The sequence below is a fragment of the Castanea sativa genome, chromosome 11 (genome assembly GCF_040712315.1).
Source record: "Castanea sativa cultivar Marrone di Chiusa Pesio chromosome 11, ASM4071231v1".
In the NCBI taxonomy this organism is placed as follows: domain Eukaryota; kingdom Viridiplantae; phylum Streptophyta; class Magnoliopsida; order Fagales; family Fagaceae; genus Castanea; species Castanea sativa.
Window position 1 is genome coordinate 36,649,381 of NC_134023.1, and position 20,512 is coordinate 36,669,892.

Sequence of the window (20,512 nt, forward strand, 5' to 3'; positions counted from 1 at the left end):
GCGACCTCATTTAATCCAAAGTGAACTAAATATGTTTCGTAATACATGATTGACAGTTACACTTGCACAACCAATGGGTTACATGAATGTGTGGGAGAAAGGCCTACATTTACTAATGTTTTGTTTAAATGAAATCATAAACTTTTTATTATTTTTGTTACTAGGTAGATGCATAATTTTTGTGTGGTGTGATATTTTTCAGTACTTGTGAGCTTTGATAAATCAGTTCTAATATTGGTGGTTTTGTATATACAGATGATTACGTTCAAACCCCAAAGACGGTACAAAATCCAGCATGAAAAATAGGCCCGGAAGACGTGGCAAAACGAAGTTGGCTGACATATGGGCAATGACTGGTGATGACTACAAAATCCAGTTGCCATTAAATGCTGAAGGCCAACCGATTAAGCGGGACGGGTCTTTGTTCAAACGGTGGTTGGGGTCGTTTTGCGAGAATGGCCTACTATGCCCGCTTACGCCTGCTGGGTGGCCAAGCGTTGCTGAAAAGTATAAACAGGATTGTTGGGTGGAAATTGAGGTAGTATGAAAATAAAGTATAAGTTACTACATTTACAACTGTTGTCCTAAGTAAATTCCCTTATTCAACCGTTGTTCTAATTAAGTTAGTACATGTTGGTAACTCCACTTTTGCATTTCAGAAACGATATATAATTGATCCCACCATTGTCGCACCACCCAATCAAAAGGCATGGGCAATGCATCAGCTAGGCGAAATTCGGAGAAATCGTAGGACCAAGTTAAAGAAGAAAGTCAAAAAACGCGGCATGACACGTGAAGAGGTTGCCGCTACTGTACCGGATCAAGTTATCCCAGTGCAATGGAGGGAGATGGTTGAGTATTGGTTCAATGACAAAACAGAGGTACTGACTTTCTTCGTTGGTCTCATCTTCGTGGTAATTTACTTTCATATGTTTTGTTTTGTTTTTTTAGTATTGATGGTAATGTGGTTGCAGACAACAAGTGGAAAAAACGCGGCTAGTCGAGGTAAACAGGAGGAAATAGCAAGGTCTGGGGCCAAAAGTTTTGCACAAATTTCTGATGAAATGGTAGGCTAAAGTTTATGATTTCCTTTGTCGAAATGACCTTTTCGCATCCTTTCTCTTCTCTTATTTTACTCTTTAGTTTTCTATATACTATTTCCTTGATGTGTGTGTGGGTGTGTGGCTTATGTGATGTAATTATATAAAGGAAAATCTGATATAACATGAAAGGACCACATGCGTACTTCCCTTCAGGATTGCATTTAAAAAATCACTACAATGAGTTTGGGACAAATCATTTTGCAATCCCAACCATTTTAACCATTGCATCCTGTAGAAAATAAGACTTTTTTGCTAAAGTTACAGGTTATTCAAATATATATTGTGAGTCATGTCTAAAGGTAGGGGTTAAGAGCCATATATGTACATAGGAGGCTAAGGTTTGGGAAAGCTAGGGACATAGCTAATCCTAAATTTGTTAAATTTGAGGAGAATCCTGAGTGTTCATCCAAATGACATAGAAGTCAGTAATCCAAGGCAGACATGATTTTGGTTGGTAGAACTATAAGTTAAGAGGACAATGTCCCTCCATTCAATTGCATTGCTGTATTTCTTTTTCTTCCAAGTAGTTTAGGTGCAAAACCATAGTGAGTAGTAGATTATGATATCATTTTTTGTTATTGCAGCGAGTTGAAGGACAGAAATCAATCTGTTCATCATGTCATTAGCCACATAAGAAAGAAATGGATGGAAAATTAATGGAAAGACTAAATTGTTCCCTTTTAAATATATATATATATATATATTTTTTGGAGAAGTCCCTTTTAAATAGTTGAGGGACTAAATCGAACTTATCATATATTTCAAAAATCATAAGTATAATTTACCCAGAAACATTTTAGGTTACGTATAAGTAATTTTCTCTCTATGGGACTTCACGGGTTGGAGTGTTAACATAGGATTAAAGTTCTAACTACCCATCAGATTATTGTTTAGATTGTAAGTTCTCTATAGGCCTTGGTGTGATCTCAAGTTCTCTTCACCCACCCAATTAAACTTATACACATTTGATTAGTGTTTCAAATGAAGAGCAAAAAGTAATACCTACAATTCCCTCTCTCTCTGCACATACAGGCATTCCCACATATAAACTTAGAATTTGTGAACACCTATTTATGGTTTTAACCTCATTTCATATGCTTTAGGAATAAGGATAAGTTAGTGAAAATCTATAATATAGGTTAGAATTTGCATTTATCATAGTAAGAGTGCATTACAAAACATAAGATAGAACATGTAAAATGAATATAGCTCAGACGAAATCTTTTTAAGGCAATTGTAAGAATATTTGGAGCAGTGCCTCTACGTAAAGACGCTTCCAAGCCTTAACATAGTCATTGTACCGTAAACAGCAAAAATAGGCTCTTTCTAACATGAGATCAAATGCTGACACGGAAAACACATCATTTAGAACCAAAACATCAGTAAATTAAACTTAAAAGATCACGACAAACTAAACCACCATATGCAAGAAACTCTCCATAAATATATTAGATTGTACATAAATATATTAGATTGTTCGAACAAGACTTTCTTGAATGCAACACAAATTTGTGAGAAACATAGAGGCAAAAAATATAAATAAAGATGCCAAAAGGCATTTCTTCATACTAGAAGCATAAAAAAAAGGGACCGTAAATTTCCCGCACTCCCATTCATTTGTAGCTTGTTCATCAAAATTTTCCAAAACAGCCAAATTAGGCATATCTCAACCATAACCATACCCAAAAAAATACAAATTTGGATTATCCTCTTTAAAAGGAAGGCGAAAAAAACAATTCAAAAAAATTATGCTTCAAACTATTCTACAAGTCTTCTTCTTTCTTTCTTTTTATTTTTTTCTTTTTTCGCTAGGTAAAAAGAAATGAAATTCGGTAGAACACATATATCACAGTGATACCCGGTATGCAGAATTATAGTTTTTTTCTTTACTTTCTAAATTTTTTAATTGAACCTGATGGAAAAATAGATGCAACCATACCTCTCGCATTTATACATATTTTCTCCATTAAGGCACTCCTTGGCTGTGAATTGTTCTAGGCATTCTTCCAAAGATGCAGCATCCCCATGAATTTCCACAGTCAAATCCATCATACTTTCATACTGATTTGAAATATTATTGCATTTTGAACATATCACCTGAAAATATTATTTTTTTTAAACATAAAAATTGAATACCTCAAAAGGAAACCAACAAAAAGGATTATATATAGAGGAATCAAATGTACAATTAGCAATAGAAAATCTGAAAATCGAAATGTGATTTGGAAAGAATTCATTAACCTCTATGGCTGCATAACTACAGCTATATTGTAAGCTAGCTCTAAGTGTTTTGAAGGTATTTAAAGAATTTCAACATGTAGGCGGAAGCTAAAGGGGCGCCGGTTGAGCGTGCAGATGTATATCAACAAGTATACCGCACCAAAGATGGGGTTGCTGTTAGTAGCCGTGTACAAGAGAACATGGTAAGCACAACTTGATCGAATGGAATTGTAGTGTATGTTGTGTTTGTATTGTTTATGGTGTGTAATATGTTGTTTGGTTCTTGTGGGAAAACAGGATAGGATGGCAGCATTGTTGAATGAACAGGGCATGCGACTAGAAGGAGAGGTTGGTAGTGGAATCCTCTGGTCGAGAGACGATGCGTATGCTCGGGTGATGGATCGTCCCGAGCGCCCCGACGTGTACGCGGGGTAGGTTTTGGAATCACCCCATCAGGAAGAAGTGCCACCAACAATTCACCGTTTACCTCGAGTCCGTCGTCAACCGTAACAACGCAAAGGATTTCGTGGTTGGAGACGAGTCATGAAGAGCTTAGGGAGCGACTAGCTCAATCGAGGCGAGGCATAGGGAGGACCCGGCTCAATCCGAGGCGAGGCATAGGGAAGAACTAGCTCAATCCGAGGCAAGACATAAACAACAACTGGACGAAGTGAGGAGTTCGATGAGAGAGATGTTCAACCAATTTAACGCATTTAGCCCACTTATCCGTGAATTATATTCTTCTCAGGTAGCAAACCAATTTCCCTTTAACGAAACACTACTTTTTACAATGCATTGTTATGTGATATTAATACAATGCGTTTAATATATATGTAGAGTGGCAATGCTTGATGGGAATGCAACTGTGCATCCGAAGGTAAAACAAAATTCCTTTAAAAATTTCCCTAAAAACAATACTCTTGTTAACGAATGGGAAATTGACTACACAACTTACTACACTACTCTTGTTTATGACTTAGTTGAACTACAGCTAGCCTTCCTCTTATGTTACTAAGTTGATGAAAACAACATAACTGATATGGGGCAGAGATTGATTCGTAGTACTATATTTTCGTTGTATTGTAGCCCCAATTGTAATGAGCTCTCCCTATTTCTAATTAATCTTATATGCTTCCATTTTGGCATTTGATACAAATGGTTCATTTGAACTCATATTTAGAGTATTATGTATTGCAAGCAAAAATTTGGCAAGTTTAACTTGACAGTTGTGAATAATTTGTGCAGTTTTACCATGAAGTGGACAAGAAAGCGTATGTCAAAATGGAGCCAAATGCCACTGAGGAAACTCTTCAGGCCTCACAACAAACGTTTTTTGTGAATAGACATGAACAAACGTTTGTATATATATATATTTTTGTTAATAGCCAGTTTGGCTATTTGTGATGTTGTTGGCTGTGGCTGTGGCTTTTTGTGATGTTGGGAACTGGTTTATTTTGGCACTTGTGTTGTGTTGTAATTTTGGGAACTTGTTTATTTTGGATGGTTGGGTTGTGTTGGAAACTTGTGTTGTGTTGGAACTTGTTTATTTTGGATGGTTGTGTTGTGTTGGAAAGTTGCTACTGTTGGATGGTTGTATTGTGTTGGAACTTGTTTAGTTTGGATGGTTGTGTTGTGTTGGAAAGTTGCTGCTGTTGGATGGTTGTATTGTGTTGGAACTTGTTTAGTTTGGATGGTTGTGTTGTGTTGGAAACTTGCTGCTGTTGGAACTTATTTATTTTGGATAATTTGTGTTGGAACTTGTTTATTTTAGATGGTTGTGTTGTGTTGGGAAAAATTCTTTTGAAGTTAAGGTGGTGAGTTGTTGAGTTATTTGACTCCATTATGGGAAATTGTTGAGTATCTTCAAAGTTATCTACACCTTTTTAATAATTTAAAATATTCTGTAACATTTTCAGTGCAGCTTGATAAGCTAGGCCTTAGTCTTCAGCTGGGTTCATTTGTGGCTGGTGTTATGATATCTACTACTGACTTTGCACAACATACTTTGGACCAGGTACTTTTTTTGTCATTAATAATTTCCAAACGTTTCATGTATATAAATTTAACTATTGTCTAAAACTAATTTCTAGTTCTACTTCATGTTGTGATGTTTTCTTATGTTATTTTAGCTTTTGAAAAGTTAGACTGAATAGTGTTTGAATCGGGGTAAATGAGTGTAGACTGCTAACTAATTTGAAATTATGATAATAGTCTTTGCAGTACTTTTCCTTTCAAGTATTGGAATGCTCATACATGGGCATTTCCTATGGAACCATGTGGATATATTGCTAGCATCTGTTATTTTGGTCATAGTTGTTAAGACATTGTTGTTGCTATTGTTACTAAGGCCTTTGGTTATAGCATTAGAACATCATTCATTGTAAGTTGACTTATATGGCTTGTTCAATTAGTTTTAGATCTGGATTAAGAAAAGAAATTGCTTATTTATGAAAGAATGATTTTTTTTTTTTATAGGTTGGGGTCTCACTTGCTCAAATTGGAGAATTTGCTTTTGTTCTCCTAAGTTGACTTGTATGGCTTGTTCAATTAGTTTTAGATCTGGATTAAGAAAAGAAATTACTTATTTATGAAAGAATGATTTTTTTTTTTTTGTAGGTTGGGGTCTCACTTGCTCAAATTGGAGAATTTGCTTTTGTGCCTCAAATCTTCATCTTATTGAGGTGAAATCTCTTGCTCTGCTGTTGTTTGTGTGGGTTGAATATTTTGGATGTTTGTGTGGGCTGGGAAAATTCTTCAGTTATGATAACAGTGAAAAAACAGCCAAAACAGAGGGCAGGGAAAAAAAAAAAAAAAGAGAAGCTATAGCCGCGTTTTAAAAACGCGGCTATAGCTTCTGTGCAAGGTTGGCAAACGAACTGACAGAGGGCTATAGCCGCGTTTTTTATAAACGCGGCTATAGTCTGCACCCTGTAGCCGCGACAAGAACCGCGGCTCAAGCAGGTCTGTAGCCGCGTTTTCCGAAAACGCGGCTATAGGTCGCTGACTATAGCCGCGTTTTTGAAAAACGCGGCTATAGACCTGATGCCTATAGCCGTGGTTCAAAAACGCGGCTTCGTGTCCGTCTGTAGCCGCGTTTTTAAAAACGCGGCTACAGACCCCGCAGGCCTGTTGCTGCGCCACTTAGGCCGCGTTTACAAACGCGGCTCTAGAAAACGCGGCTATAGGATATAGCCGCGTTTTCGGGGTCTATAGCCGCGTTTTTGAAACGCGGCTATAGGCCCCGTTTTTTGTAGTGACACACACACACACACGTATATATAAATTTTTTCCTCTATTCAAAAAACAAATTTCCCTCTTGGAACCAAATCTTGGCTCTGCCATTGCCCAAAAACCAATTACACTTTTATGTATATTTTTACAAAATTTTTTGTCACATAAATATATTTGTGCTTTTTATTGACATATTTCTATTCATATAAATATAAATATTAACATTACCAAGCACAATGATCTCTTCTTCATCTGGTTTGGGAAATGGATAAGTAGATCCCCTAGCAGGCAAGATAATAATGGCACCGTGAACGCTAGCTCGTGTCCAATCACTGTGAGCATGCCACCATAGGGTTCCTTCCTCAGTAGAAAACATGATTTCATAGGTGAAGTTTGATCCTGGTTCAATAGGACACTGCGTGATGTACTCTGGGCCATCAGACCATGGATTTCTTGGTTGCATTACACCATGCCTACAACAACCATAATATTATCCAATCTTGTTGAGTAGTACAAATGTTAGATATAGAGATGAACAAATATTTTCGGTAGCATCTTTTTTATTTTTCAATTTAAATTAATGGGAGCACCTGATAAAGCATTGTTTTGATAGTTATGGCTTCTTCATTGGTGTTTGCTTTGAAATTAAATTTTTTTTTAAGATTCTTGAGAAATTTGTTAGTATGATCAAACAATGAATTTTCTTAATTTTTCCATTAGTTGTATTATTTTCTCTCATTTCATATAGAAAGTCTCACTAATTAAATTTATTGTAAAATGCATTATTCATATGCAAGAAAGGAATATAACTAATAATTTTCCAATCACCATCAGATTCCTAAACCTGCAAAATATTTTATTACTATTAAGTTGTTAAAGTTAGGTAATTATGTGATGTTAGTAGTGGACTTAAATGAGAACTAATAACAAGTTCTAAGTTGTATGAACATTGACATGGGTACGAACATGGGAGTACAACAATTCTTGAAAACCATGGTGTCAGAGTATGAAAATTAATTAATTAATTAATATTTATATTTAGGTATATTTTTAAATTTAATATATACAAATATTAAACTTAATATATACTTCATTTTTTTATTCATAAACTTATAATTTTGTTAAAATTAGAACCCATATTTCCTATTTAAAGCTTTATTATATTATAACCCAATTTATTTGGTCCAAATACCATGATTCTTTATCACTACCAATATTCTCTTTTTTTTTTCTTTGAAAATTTTTATTACAAATATTCTAATCAATATAAAAAGAAAGATAAAAAGCATATAAAGAGAAGAGTATATAAAAAGAGTCAAAACTCAAAAGATGTTCACCTAAAACAATCAATGACAATCAAATTGATGAGACAAATAGCTCGTTATCTGCTTTGATGAAAAGACTAATGTTAGGATCACATTCACGTGATAAGTTGTGAGTGGTGAAATTGTGGATCCACATGAACTCACCATATTTACTTTGCTTTCTCATGATTTGCTACATGAGCAAGTTGTGGTAACACTATGTTTGGAATGGAAGGAAGTGGAGGGAAGGGAAAAGAAATAGAGAGAAGGGATTGTTTTTCTGCTGTTTGGTTGGAAAAAATGGAGGGAAGGGAAAAGAAATGAAATGCACCCGACCACCATTTTCACTCTTTCCTAACTGGGCAGAAATGGAGAGAAAAGTTTTGGAAATTACAATTTTACCTTTAACCCTTTACTCACTTGTCCACCTAATGATGGTATAAAGGTAAAAAAAAAAAAGCTCATTTTTCTTCTTTCGCAAACCAAACAAATAAAAAATATGTAAACATCTCCTTTTTCCTTGCCCTCCCTACTTCCAAACATATACAGAGGAAACATTTTCGATATCATTTCTTTTCTCCTTAATCCTTTCTTATCTTTTCTATTCCTCTATTTGCAGCCAAACACAGTGTAAGAAACGAATGACATACACTAGAACTGTGAGCAAAGTATCATTCTCAAACTGTGGGCAAAGTCATTGAGGACAAAATTATTACCGCTAAGAAGACCTCACTCAACCACATAATTTCTCTTGATACTTTCTGGTTTTTTTGGAAAAAAAAAAAAACACAAAATTAATGATTATTTTTAACCACAAATTTGGTCTTTTGAAAGGATTTACTGGAAAATTTTGGACGTTTCGACCGGAATATATGAAATGGGCTAGTACAAAAAAACAAAGCCAAAAAATATTGCCACCGCTTGCCACGACCTAGCTGGTTGCTGCCACGTCGTGGATGTCATCTCCTCTTTTTCTCTCCTTCACGACACTGCAGCCGTTTCTTCTAAAAAGTAAAAACAAACCCAGTTTTTCGTTTCTATTTTTTTATTTTTTACTCTATCTCCCAGTCTCCCTTTGAATTTTTCTTTTTTTTTTTATCAGTTTATCCGCCACCGACCTTACCAGTCTGCCACTGCACGTGACTTCTTTTTTTTTTTTTTTTTTTTAAGACATGTGACCGCTTTTATTAACTGACACTTTGAGAAGTTTGAGTTAAATTTTGACTTTTCAAAACTTTGTCTTTATCTTCTTTCATGGTATAATATATATTTTTTTGGGAAACGTTAAGTTTCCTTTTTTGTAGTTTATTTTTTAAAAAATTGCCAAATAATTACTAAAAAAAATTAAAAAATTGTCAAAAACTGAAAAATTTCCAAAACTTGAAAAAATTATCTGAAAAGTTAGCTAAAAGGATGTTGTGGTGCTCGTCTACACAACTTTTTTGTTTTTTTGAACACGGCTATAACTTTCATTCATCCCACTGTAAAGAGTCATGATATTTGGTTATCTACTACTACTGTTGTCTATGCTTCTTAAACCAACTAAACAGCCAATATATACTGATGGTTATCTGATTCATAAAAAGAAAAAAAAAAAAAAAGGGTTAATATAGTTATCAAGTTATCTACTCACTGAAATGAAATATTTGATGTGTGTGTTTTAAAAAAAATAATGTGTAACTTGGAGTTTATTTGCTTTTTTATGCAATTATTGTACTTTATACTTTTAAGAATTGAGAAACTTAGGGTCTACTTATTTTCCTGAAATTAAAAAATTTTTGTTAAAAGTACTGTAGATAAAAGTAAAAATTAACTGAAATAGTACAATCGAACACATAAATGATACCAAAAAATGTAGTGAAGCCAATAGTATTTTTAAATTGAAAGTACTTTTTGAAAATTTTTTACTGAAAGTATTGTACATAAAAATAAAAATTAATTAAAATAATACAGCGGGATCAATAAATAGTACTAAAAAATATAGTGGTGCCAAACACACACATAATATCAATATTTACTTAGAATTTGCTATTTTTGATTTGCTTTATGATATGAAAAATACATTTAATTGGACTATTTTAATCAATTTTTTATTAATTTAATATATTTATTTATATTTTAAATAATTATTAAATTAATTATTAGATCGTTGTAGCACAACATTCCAATAGTTTTTAGATAAGATTTTTAGAAGTGTCTTACTAGTACCCCTGTCAGATGGACACAAGTACTTGGCCAAAATAGGCACATCCGTGCAAACTATTAATAACATTTCTACTCAATATGTATGAAAATATTATAAAAATTATTACATACGTAGCATTACTCCACTAAAAATGAAAGATATGCATGAGAGAGAGAGACACATTACCAATGAACTGTCACCCCATAATATCCTTCGTTGTGAACATTCACATACACGGTGTCCCCTTTGTGCACTTGTATTACTGGCCCTGGCAAACTCCCATTTGCAACTAGCATGCTCTCGGTGCTGCACATCTTCGTGAAGTTTTTCTCTCTAAGCTGGAAATGAAGTTAGCATATATATTATCCTTACAACTGTATAGGCACCCAGATTTAATGCAAAGCCAAAAGATTAAAAAGGAAAGTAATATATATACAGTAAGTCGTTCTTACAACAAAGTCATAGAAATGGATCTCGCCTTCCACAACGCAAAGACATTGTGCAACAAGAAACAGAACGCCCAGAAATTCTACCACCAATTTTTTGTTCTTGAAATTCATTTTCCACTGTCGTTTTCAGCACACACACGATTTATGAGAACGTTTTGTTCTAGTGCCCTTTTATAGCCTAAATTTCCACCTCCAAGCATATATATTTAGTACAATGTGATTCTAGGGCGCCGCCCATACAGGTCAGGGGTGGTCCTGGGACCACCCTGACCTGAAATTTATATATATATATATATATATAAAAGTTTATTTCGTTTTTTTTTTTTTTTTTAAGAACACTTAAAAAAAAAAAAAATAGGAACACCCTAAATTGAATGCACCAACAGTAGACGTCGTTTGCTACATCAGTAATTTCTGTTAAATGAGTAACGGTAAAGACTAAAATGCAACGCGTTAATTAATTTAGAAACTAAAAGTAGTGAAATAAAAATGTAGAGACTAAAATAAAAATAACTTAAAATGTAGAATCTAAAAGTACATTTACGCCTTAAGATAATTCATATTCTCATATATACTTTAATTAATTTATTTATTTAAAAAATTACTGTATTGTGACCTACTTATTTCTAACAAAATTTCTGAATTCAAGTACAAACATGCGGAAGATTGTTAGGTAACTGTAGTGAAATAAATATTCAAGTATAAACGTGTGGAAGATTGTTAGGTAACTATAGTCTAGTATAAACACGTAGAAGATTGGTAGGTATATTATTATTTTTTTTTGCTGGAAAACGGGACAGAATGAGTTGACATTGACATATCTTATTTATACTATTTTTTAATATATATATATATATATTATTTTTTTTTTTGATTGGTAGAATCTTGTATAAACACGTGGAAGATTGCTAGGTATATTATTATTTTTTTTTTCTGGAAAACGGGACAGAATGAGTTGACATTGACATGCCTTATTTATAATATTTTTTAATATATATATTTATTTATTTTATTGGTAGAATCAACAGAGAATTCAGAAGTATAAATTATACAATTTAATAAAAAGAGAAATTCATATATTGACAACAATAATAAAAAAATAAGTACATACATAAAATTTACAATTGTCTTTTACAAGTATTTTTATATTTTGAAATCATTGCATTATAGTTTTATTATCAATGTTACAAGTTATATCTCTTTCAAGGTACACGACCAAGCAATCATTCATCCATTGAATGTAGAACAAATTATGAAGCAAAATTTAATTTTATTAACATAAAAAAAACTAAGAGTATTTCCAATTTTTTTTTTGAAGGGTAAACAAATAAATTTTTTTAAATTATTATATAAAAAAAAATTTCAAGTTAGGTTGCCTTAAGGTGGCGCCTGGTGGCAGCTCCAGAAATGTTTCTCAAGGTGTTTTTGGGTGTGCTTGCTCTTTAACAATTTTTTCTTTTTTAGATTTTAGTTCATATATTTTTTTTTTAGCTTTTTCTTTTTGCTGAAAGCAATGTTATGAATACCATTTTGGACCTTGTTTTGATTTGTTTAATGGAACAGAATATTTCGATACTGATCTATTTCGACGTACCAATTCAGAGGTGTTTAGGGGTTTCTAAAAAAATTAAAAATAATATATATTTATATTTTCTTATACAACATAAAATTATTGATCCAAATAAGTAAACCTTAAATAAAACAAATCATTTAGTTTTTTTTTTTTTTAGACTCAAATCATTTAGTTATTACATAACAATTACTCTTTTAGAATATTAAAACATAAATATGTAATTAAATAATGAAAAACAACAACAAAAAATAGTACAATAAGAGCGTATATATGTATATCATATTGGGAAGAGGGAAGATTCAACAAATAAGTTTGAAATCAAACTCTATTGTTAGCTTTTTGACTTTTGTCATTTCCAAAGCTTTGTCACATGGGTGAGGTCAACAAGCTAAAAGTCTAAAAGGCAAACTAAAGAAAAAACTTGACAAAGCAAAAACTAGAGTAAAAAAACAGAAAGAAGAGGTAGACTAGCAGAGCGTCTAAGATGAAGCAAAGAAGAAGAAAAGGAAGAAGAAGAAGAAGAATGGGCGACCTTTGCGATAGCTGGATTTGTTTTTAGGCGTTCGACGCAAGTAATGACATGATGTGCTGACGAGTTTGTCAGTTTAGGGATTTTTCTTTTTTTCTTCTAAAAATTGGTACTGGCCAAAATGTAACAAATAATCCACCAAAATTTAATTTTATTTGCATATAAATTTTTTTTAAGGATTTTTTTAAATGCTGACGTGGCATTTTTAATATTATTTTATTAGCTACGTCAGCATTTAATGTGCCAACAGTGGACGCCGTTTGCCACATCAGCAATTTATGTTAAGTGAGTAACGATAAGGACCAAAATGAAACGCGTTAATTGATTTAGGGACTAAAAGTGGTGAAGTTAAAATGTAAGGACCAAAATAGAAATGACCTCAAAATGTAGGGACCAAAAGTGCATTTATGCCTATTCTTAAATTTCAAATTTTTACTCAACTGTATACGGCACTATCCCCCTTTCAATCGATTTTATTTAAAAAAAAAAAAAAATTAAAGCTACACTTTACATTCGTTTTAATTGGGGTTATAATTCTATCCTATTAATGATAAATAAATAAATTGTATATTCCAAGAACTTAAATAAATTGGATATTTATAAAATTATGATAAAAACATAATTATCTTAACAATCATCTCAAAAAATAAAGTAGACAATATTTTTTTTTTAAGTAATAAACTTTTGCTCCTTCACGGTTAAAAATTTAAAGTTACACTTTACATTTGTTTAGAGTGGGGTTAAAATCTATTCTCTTTTTCCTTCTTTATTTTAAACCTTTTCCTAATTCTCTTAAGCTTTAAAATTTTCTCTACAAGCATTGTAAAAAAAATGTCATTTTAACACATTCAAAATGCTACTTTATTATTTTAACACATCATTTTACAATTTACCGTACATCACATCTTCTATCCTTCAATTCTATACATTAAAATAATATATAGAAATATTAAAATAACAGTAAAAAAAAACCAACCGCTGCCACTCCCACCCAGCTCACTGCCACCCCCACCATAACCCACCCCACCACAACCAACCACTGTTACAAACTGACCACCAGATCCCAACATTGTTACAAACCATCACCGACAACCAAAATCAACCAATCATTATTACAAACATTGCCATAAGCACCAAGAGAGAGAGAGAGAGAGAGAGATCGACAAGGTGGAGGGAGGATAGGTTGGCAGCTCTAGTCAAGGTGGCTCTAGGCGAGATTGGCGGTTCCAAGCGAGATCGGCAACTTCAGGTGAGACAACTCCAGGCAAAATCAGCGACTCTAGGTGAGACCGGTGGCTTTAGGTGAGATAACTCCAGGCAAGGCAGCTTCAAGCAAGATTGTCGACACGGCAACAGCTTGAGGTTTACGAAGTAGATTGAGGATGAGAGAGGAAGAGAATGAAAGTGAAGAGGAAGAGACGAAGCTAGACAGGAGAGAGCTTCAGAGGTGTGAGAGGAGAGAGGAGAGAGGGAAGAGTTGATTAAAAATAGGGAAAAAAAATTCCCACATTTGTTTGGGCCCACCGCAAATAAAATAATAATAAAAGTTTTGGAATTCATAAACAGTATACTTTCAAATTTAAGATTGCATTGTTCATCTATGCCAAATATTTTGGCATTTAAAACACCTAATAAGAGTGATTTTTTGATGTTTGGTGTGCGAAATACTAAATATTTGACATTTGACACACTGAGAATGCTCTAAGAAGTATATGTGTTAAAAATCATTCACTTCAAAAACAAATTTTAGTGGTATCACGTCATTGCAATCAGCAACATCTTTTTTTGTTCTTTGAACCACTCTTCTTCTATTTCATATTTGTTATTAAATTGATCAAATAGACTTTTTTTTCTTGAGAATAAATATAATAAACTTTTATTAAAATAGTGTATTGATGGGTCATTTGATTGTATTATTTATTATACATCCAGTAATTAGTATGAAGTCTTAAACCATAATAATTATTTATGATACATCTTTAATAATTAATGGTTTTAGACATAATTATTTGTCTAAGTTTTAGAAATCTTTAATAATTAATGGTTTAAACCATTCTATTATGTCTTAAACCATTAATTATTTGGATAAATCTAGAATGGTTTAATAGGTTGTATTTTAATTTCAAAAATCTAGGTCTATGAAAAAGTTATTAAAGTATGAATTTATTCTTAAAAATAAATGAAGATTATGATTCATAAAATAATATATTTTTGGGTTCTAATGTTAAACTTTTTATTTTTATTAAAAATGTAGAATTTGTATTGTTGGAAAATTTAAACCTTGGTTGATAGAATTAACAAGTTTTAAACCCAACTTTCTAATTATATTTATTATGAATAAACCTTGTTTAAACAACCAAATATCAATATCATGCATAGCGGAATAGTAGATAAGACAAGATATGATGACCTAAGAAAATCAATGAAACAAACTAGTTTCACAATAAAAAACCTGGAGGGAAACCTTCCCAAAAAGTAATTCACAGTAAAAAGATGTTTTAGATTTAGTACGAATCCTTTTCCCCTAGACTCTACAATCCCCGTAGATGAACTTATAACAGAAACCTTCTAGCGCTTCAAAACCTCTAAACTCTTCAATATATGAACGCCACCCTTTTGCACGAATCTCAGTACGTGATTAACCAATGATGCACGAATCCCAATACGTGACTAACTCCACCAACTTGAAAAAAATATTATTGGCTGCAAAGTTCATCAACAATGAAGATCAAAAAGTACTTGATTACAAAATCCTAAGGCGCAAAAGATGTAGCAACTTCTTATAGAGAGAATAAGACACTCATTCACTTTTTCATATGTACTCTATGTGCATACACACTGTGACGGCCTTTAAAATAAGCTTTATATATGTCTAGGGTTGTGAGAAAAGAAACCCTACACAAATATTTCAGCATTTTTCAAAAATCAGAGTTGGAAAATTATGATTTTGTACATCTCGATAGCTTCGTTCATTAAATCTCGATAAATATGTTTCTGTTGAGCTTTTGTCCAGCTTTTATCTAGCTTTTGTCCAGCTTTAATGAACAACTTTTCTCTACTTGTTTCTTGATCCAATCTTCATGACTTTAACACTTGACTTAAACAACATATTTTTTGAAGTCTTAAACCATTCTAAATTTATCCAAATACAAGTAAAGTGCATTTTGTCAAAGGATTAGTCAATTACATAAAATATGTCTTTAACAATCTCTCCCTTTGGCAATTCGTGATGAAACCATAACAAACAAATGAAGCACAAAAGAAGTCATAAATCACTAAACTCATAATCACTTGTTGAATACAATAAAATCTAATCCTAACACAAACTCTTGAAAAACTTTGGAAGAAAAGAGTTCATGGCATGATAGATTTTGACAACCTATCTTTTTGAAACACTTTAAACAAAACTCATCAAGGCATCTTAGTGTGAAACAGAGATAAGAGATTGCATACATAAAGAAACATGGGTATAAAGAGAGAAAAGAACCGACACATGTAGAGGTAGGTGAAGAAGACATGCATCATCATCATCATCATCATCATCATCATCATCATATATATATATATATATATATATATATATATATATATATATATATATATATATATATAACAAAGATAAGCACAATGTATGTAAAACAATCACAAGACTAGTCTACAAGAAGCTAAAGAAGCTCCTAAAATAACAAGGAGGTAAACATTCCCCCTAACAAGATGAAACACAATTCCCCATTACAAAGACATGCATTTCTCCCCCTAACAGGTAGAATCATAAAAAGAAACCACATTTTCTCCCCATTTTTTTCATGATTGACAAATGATATAAGAAGCTATAAAACTTCACTCGAGAAACATAAAGATGATCAAGGGGGCACAAGGAATCCATAAAATTGCATGAATTTATAAAATTGCATGAATTTAATGAAACAAGATGTTATAGATGACAAGATAATAGAAAGATACAAAACATGAGAAAAACAATGCATGCAAGAGGATTTCAACAGATCAAGAAGTTGTTGAGCGAAACCCAAAAATCTCAATGGATTAAGGATCTGTCGAGAATATATCGGCCAGACAGAAAGTTTCTCGATGGATAGAGGAGCTATCGAAAAGCTATCAAGACAAAGTCCAGAAAGCTCGATGGATCGAGATTGCGTTAACTTCTATTGAGACAAGAAGAAGGAGGGGCTCGATAGATACGAATTTGTCGAGGATTTGTTGAGGAGTTGTTGAGTTTGAAGAAAATGAGTTTTTCAAGGAGGGAAAAACACAAAGTGATGAATGTAACAAGCAAGCTACTCAAACATAAATCCAATCAGCATATTGAGCTTTCAAAACATCTCTCAACATATATGCGAAGCATTCAATATCTAAAACACACACATAAACTAAACAAGTCTAACAAATTTTATATTTCATAAACAAGTTAAGCCAGTTTAGTGATCATATATTAACACATGTATCCCTTGTGATGGCCAAATCACATTGTATCTGCACATGTATCAAAAGTAGCAAAAAAATTTTGCATGTTATGTGTGAAAAACATAGTAAAATTACACAAGTTTTTCATGTTATGACAATTTGAGATATGAGAGAATCAAATATACTCAGACACAATTATAACTGCTTGATGGGGACTTTCACCTTCAAGGTACATTCTATAACTCCCACATCTTCTAGAAACATACTTGCAACCATATTAAAAAGCATTTTAATTCTTTTTGCTTTTGAATTTCTTTGCATATTTTCTTTTTCAACATATCATGCATGGGCATATAAAGAGAGAAAAGAAATATCCAATTATGTAAGCCAAAAATATCAAAATTGTGCTATGCCAAAGTACACAGATGTTATACATGATTGGCAGGCTTTAGTGGTGAGATGGTTATTTATGCCTTTCTCTTAGGATTTTCTAGTCTTTCCCATAAAAAAGAGTGATATGAGTATTAAGTGTAAAAGAGACAAACTTAATCTTAATCATCACAAACACGAGCCACCAAACTCACTTGCTTAGTTGTGCATTAAGATGCTCTTCTAAGCTACAAATGATACAAAGTTTAGAAAATTTTGTTTCAATGGCCATCCAAGGTACACAAGTACCAATATACATAAACACACACTGTTTCTGTATTTTTTTTCTTTTTAATTTTATGTGAAAAGAAAAATTAAACAATCAAACAAAAACAGCTAAACAATATGAAAGCATAAAAGAAAGATGCAGATGCAAGAAAGCATAATTTCAAAAATAGATAAGAAATCAAGCAAGAAAGTCCTACTTTAGATAGAAAGAAAGAATCAAAGCAGAGGACAATAGAAAAGACAATTAAGTCTTAGGCTTCTTACTCATCCACACAGCACAAGTCTTTGGCCGTGAAAATGAAAAGGCACGTGTCCTAGTATGTCTACTAAAGGACATAGAAGAATTAGAATTCTTTTGAAATTGAGTTAAAAAGTTTAAAACTTTTAATAATTCTCCAAACAAAGGTGTAGTTCCTTGAGATGAAACCTATGACTGTTTGAATACTTGCTTTTAAGGATACAACTTAAAGCAATTAGGACGAATGTGTCCATAAACACCACAATGGTGATAAACGTAAGCAGTTTTAGGACTACTAGACTTCCTAGAGTGAGGTCTAACAAAGGATTTAGAACTAGACAAATTAGTTATGGATTTCATCCTTTATCACATTTCTCAGATTAGGGCACAAAGACAGTCCTTAATCTAGAAGCCATGGAAGGGAGGACTAGAGCAAATAGCATATCCTAAGCTAGTCTTATCAGAACTAGGCTTTTGAGCACTCAATACCTCATCAAGTTTTGCACTAGACATTCTCTCCATTTGAGTTCTAGCTTGACTAAGCTCAACATTGAGATCTTAACCTTTTCTTCTAATGAGGTGTTCTTCATAATAAGAGTCTCAACTAATCTTGTAGTCTCATCTAGTTTGACTAGCTGTTCAGCTTTTTCATCTTTTACCTCATTAAACTCTTTTCTACAAAGATAAGAAGTCTTTTAGATTTTATAATTCAGTGCATAACTTATCATAGGCTACCTGTAGGGTCAACTTCTTGGGTATTTCATCATCAGAAGAATCCTCACTATCACTAGTACTCTCCACAATCACCTTATCGGTTGTGGCAGCAAAAGTCATAAAGTGACCACATTCATCTACATACTCATCAAAAGAGTCATTCTTAGTATCATTCTAGGTAGAAACCAACCCTTAATCTTTTGACTTCTTGGTCTTTTCTTTCATATGATAATTTGAGTACTCTATCCTCATATGACCAAAACCTTTTCACTCATGGCATTAGATGAGAGGTTTCTCATTCTTGCCTTTTCTAGATGATTTAGATTTCCTAGGAGGTTTGTCCTTATCCTTTTTCTTATATTGAAGAAGCTTGATAATCTCATTAGCTATGAAGGTTAGATCCTTATCCTTATCATCATCTTCATCTTCATCTTCGCTTTTATCTTCATCTTCAAAGTCATCAATCTTTCCTCTATACCCTTAAGAGCCAAGTTTTTACTCTTTCCACCTTTTCTCATTAAACCTAATCCCATTTCATAGGTTTGAAGGCTCCCTACAAGCTCAATCAAAGGAATTTGATCAATGTCCTTCACTTCTTTAATGGCAGTGATCTTGGCATGGAATCTTTTAGGTAGGGACCTAAGGATTTTTCTAACAATTTTGGGTTCCACAATAGATTCTCCAAGATTGAAGGTAGAATTCAAAATATCCTTGAGTTTAGCATAGAACTCATCAAAGGTTTCATCCTCTATCCTTATTTCTTCAAAACTACTAGTGAGTTTTTGAAACTTCATAGTTTTTGCTGCCTTGGTACCTTTATAGGTGGTCCCAAGAAAGGTCCATGCTTCCTTGGCAACTTCTGTGGATTATATTTTCTTGAATTCCTCATTGGTCACCTTACAAAACAAAGCATTCAAGGCCCTACTGTTGAAATTTGCCACTTTGATTGTTGCTTTATCCCAATCCACTGGCTCTTCCTTTGGCTTAATCCAGCCAACTTCAACAACTTGCCATACTTTTTCACCTAGAACCTGCAAAAAAACTTTCATACGAACTTTCAAGTACGCATAATTAGTGCCATCAAATAAAGACAGAATCAAAAGAGTTTTTCCACGATCCATGACAACGGGGGTTAAGGATCACACTTAGGAAATTAATCCAATTAAAGTGCACCCGTTCTAATACCACTTGTTGGGAAATTTAGACACCGATTAATAGAATTAACAAGTTTTAAACCCAAATTGTTAATTAGATTTATTATGAATAAACCTTGTTAAAACAAGAAAACATCAATATTATGCACAACGAAATAGTAAATAAGACAAGATAAGATGATCTAGGAAAACCAATGAAACAAACTAGTTTTACAGTTAAAAAACCTAAGGGGAAACCTTCCCGAAAAGTAATTCACTATAGTAAAGAGAAGTTTCAAATGTAGTACAAATCCTTTGTCCCTAGACTTTACAATCCCCATAGATAAACTTACAATAGAAACCTTTTACCACTTCAGAACTTCTGAACTCTCCAATATATAAACGCCACTCTTTTGCACGAATCCCAGTATGTAACTAACTAATGATCCACGGATCCCAGTACGTGACTAACTCCACCAACTTGAAGAAGATGTTATTGGCTGCAAAGTTCTTCACTTCATCAACAATGAAGATCAAGAAGTACTTAGTTACAAAATCCTAAGGCCCAAAATGCACAGTAACTTCTTATAGAGAGAATAAGACACTCATTCACTTTTTCATATGTTCTCTATGTGCATACCCACTGTGACGGCCTTTAAAATAAGCCTTATATATGTCTAGGGTTGTAAAAAAAGAAACCTTACATAAATATTTCAGCATGGACCAAAAATCATATTAGAAATTCTGATTTCGT

The 20,512-nt window shown here is 32.8% G+C and overlaps 1 pseudogene; it reads right to left on the reverse strand.

The window, feature by feature from the left end:
- LOC142617575 (laccase-15-like) overlaps nt 1–10,614 on the reverse strand; it is a 45,046-nt pseudogene extending 34,432 nt beyond the window's left edge.
- Between the last annotated feature and the right edge of the window lie 9,898 nt (nt 10,615–20,512).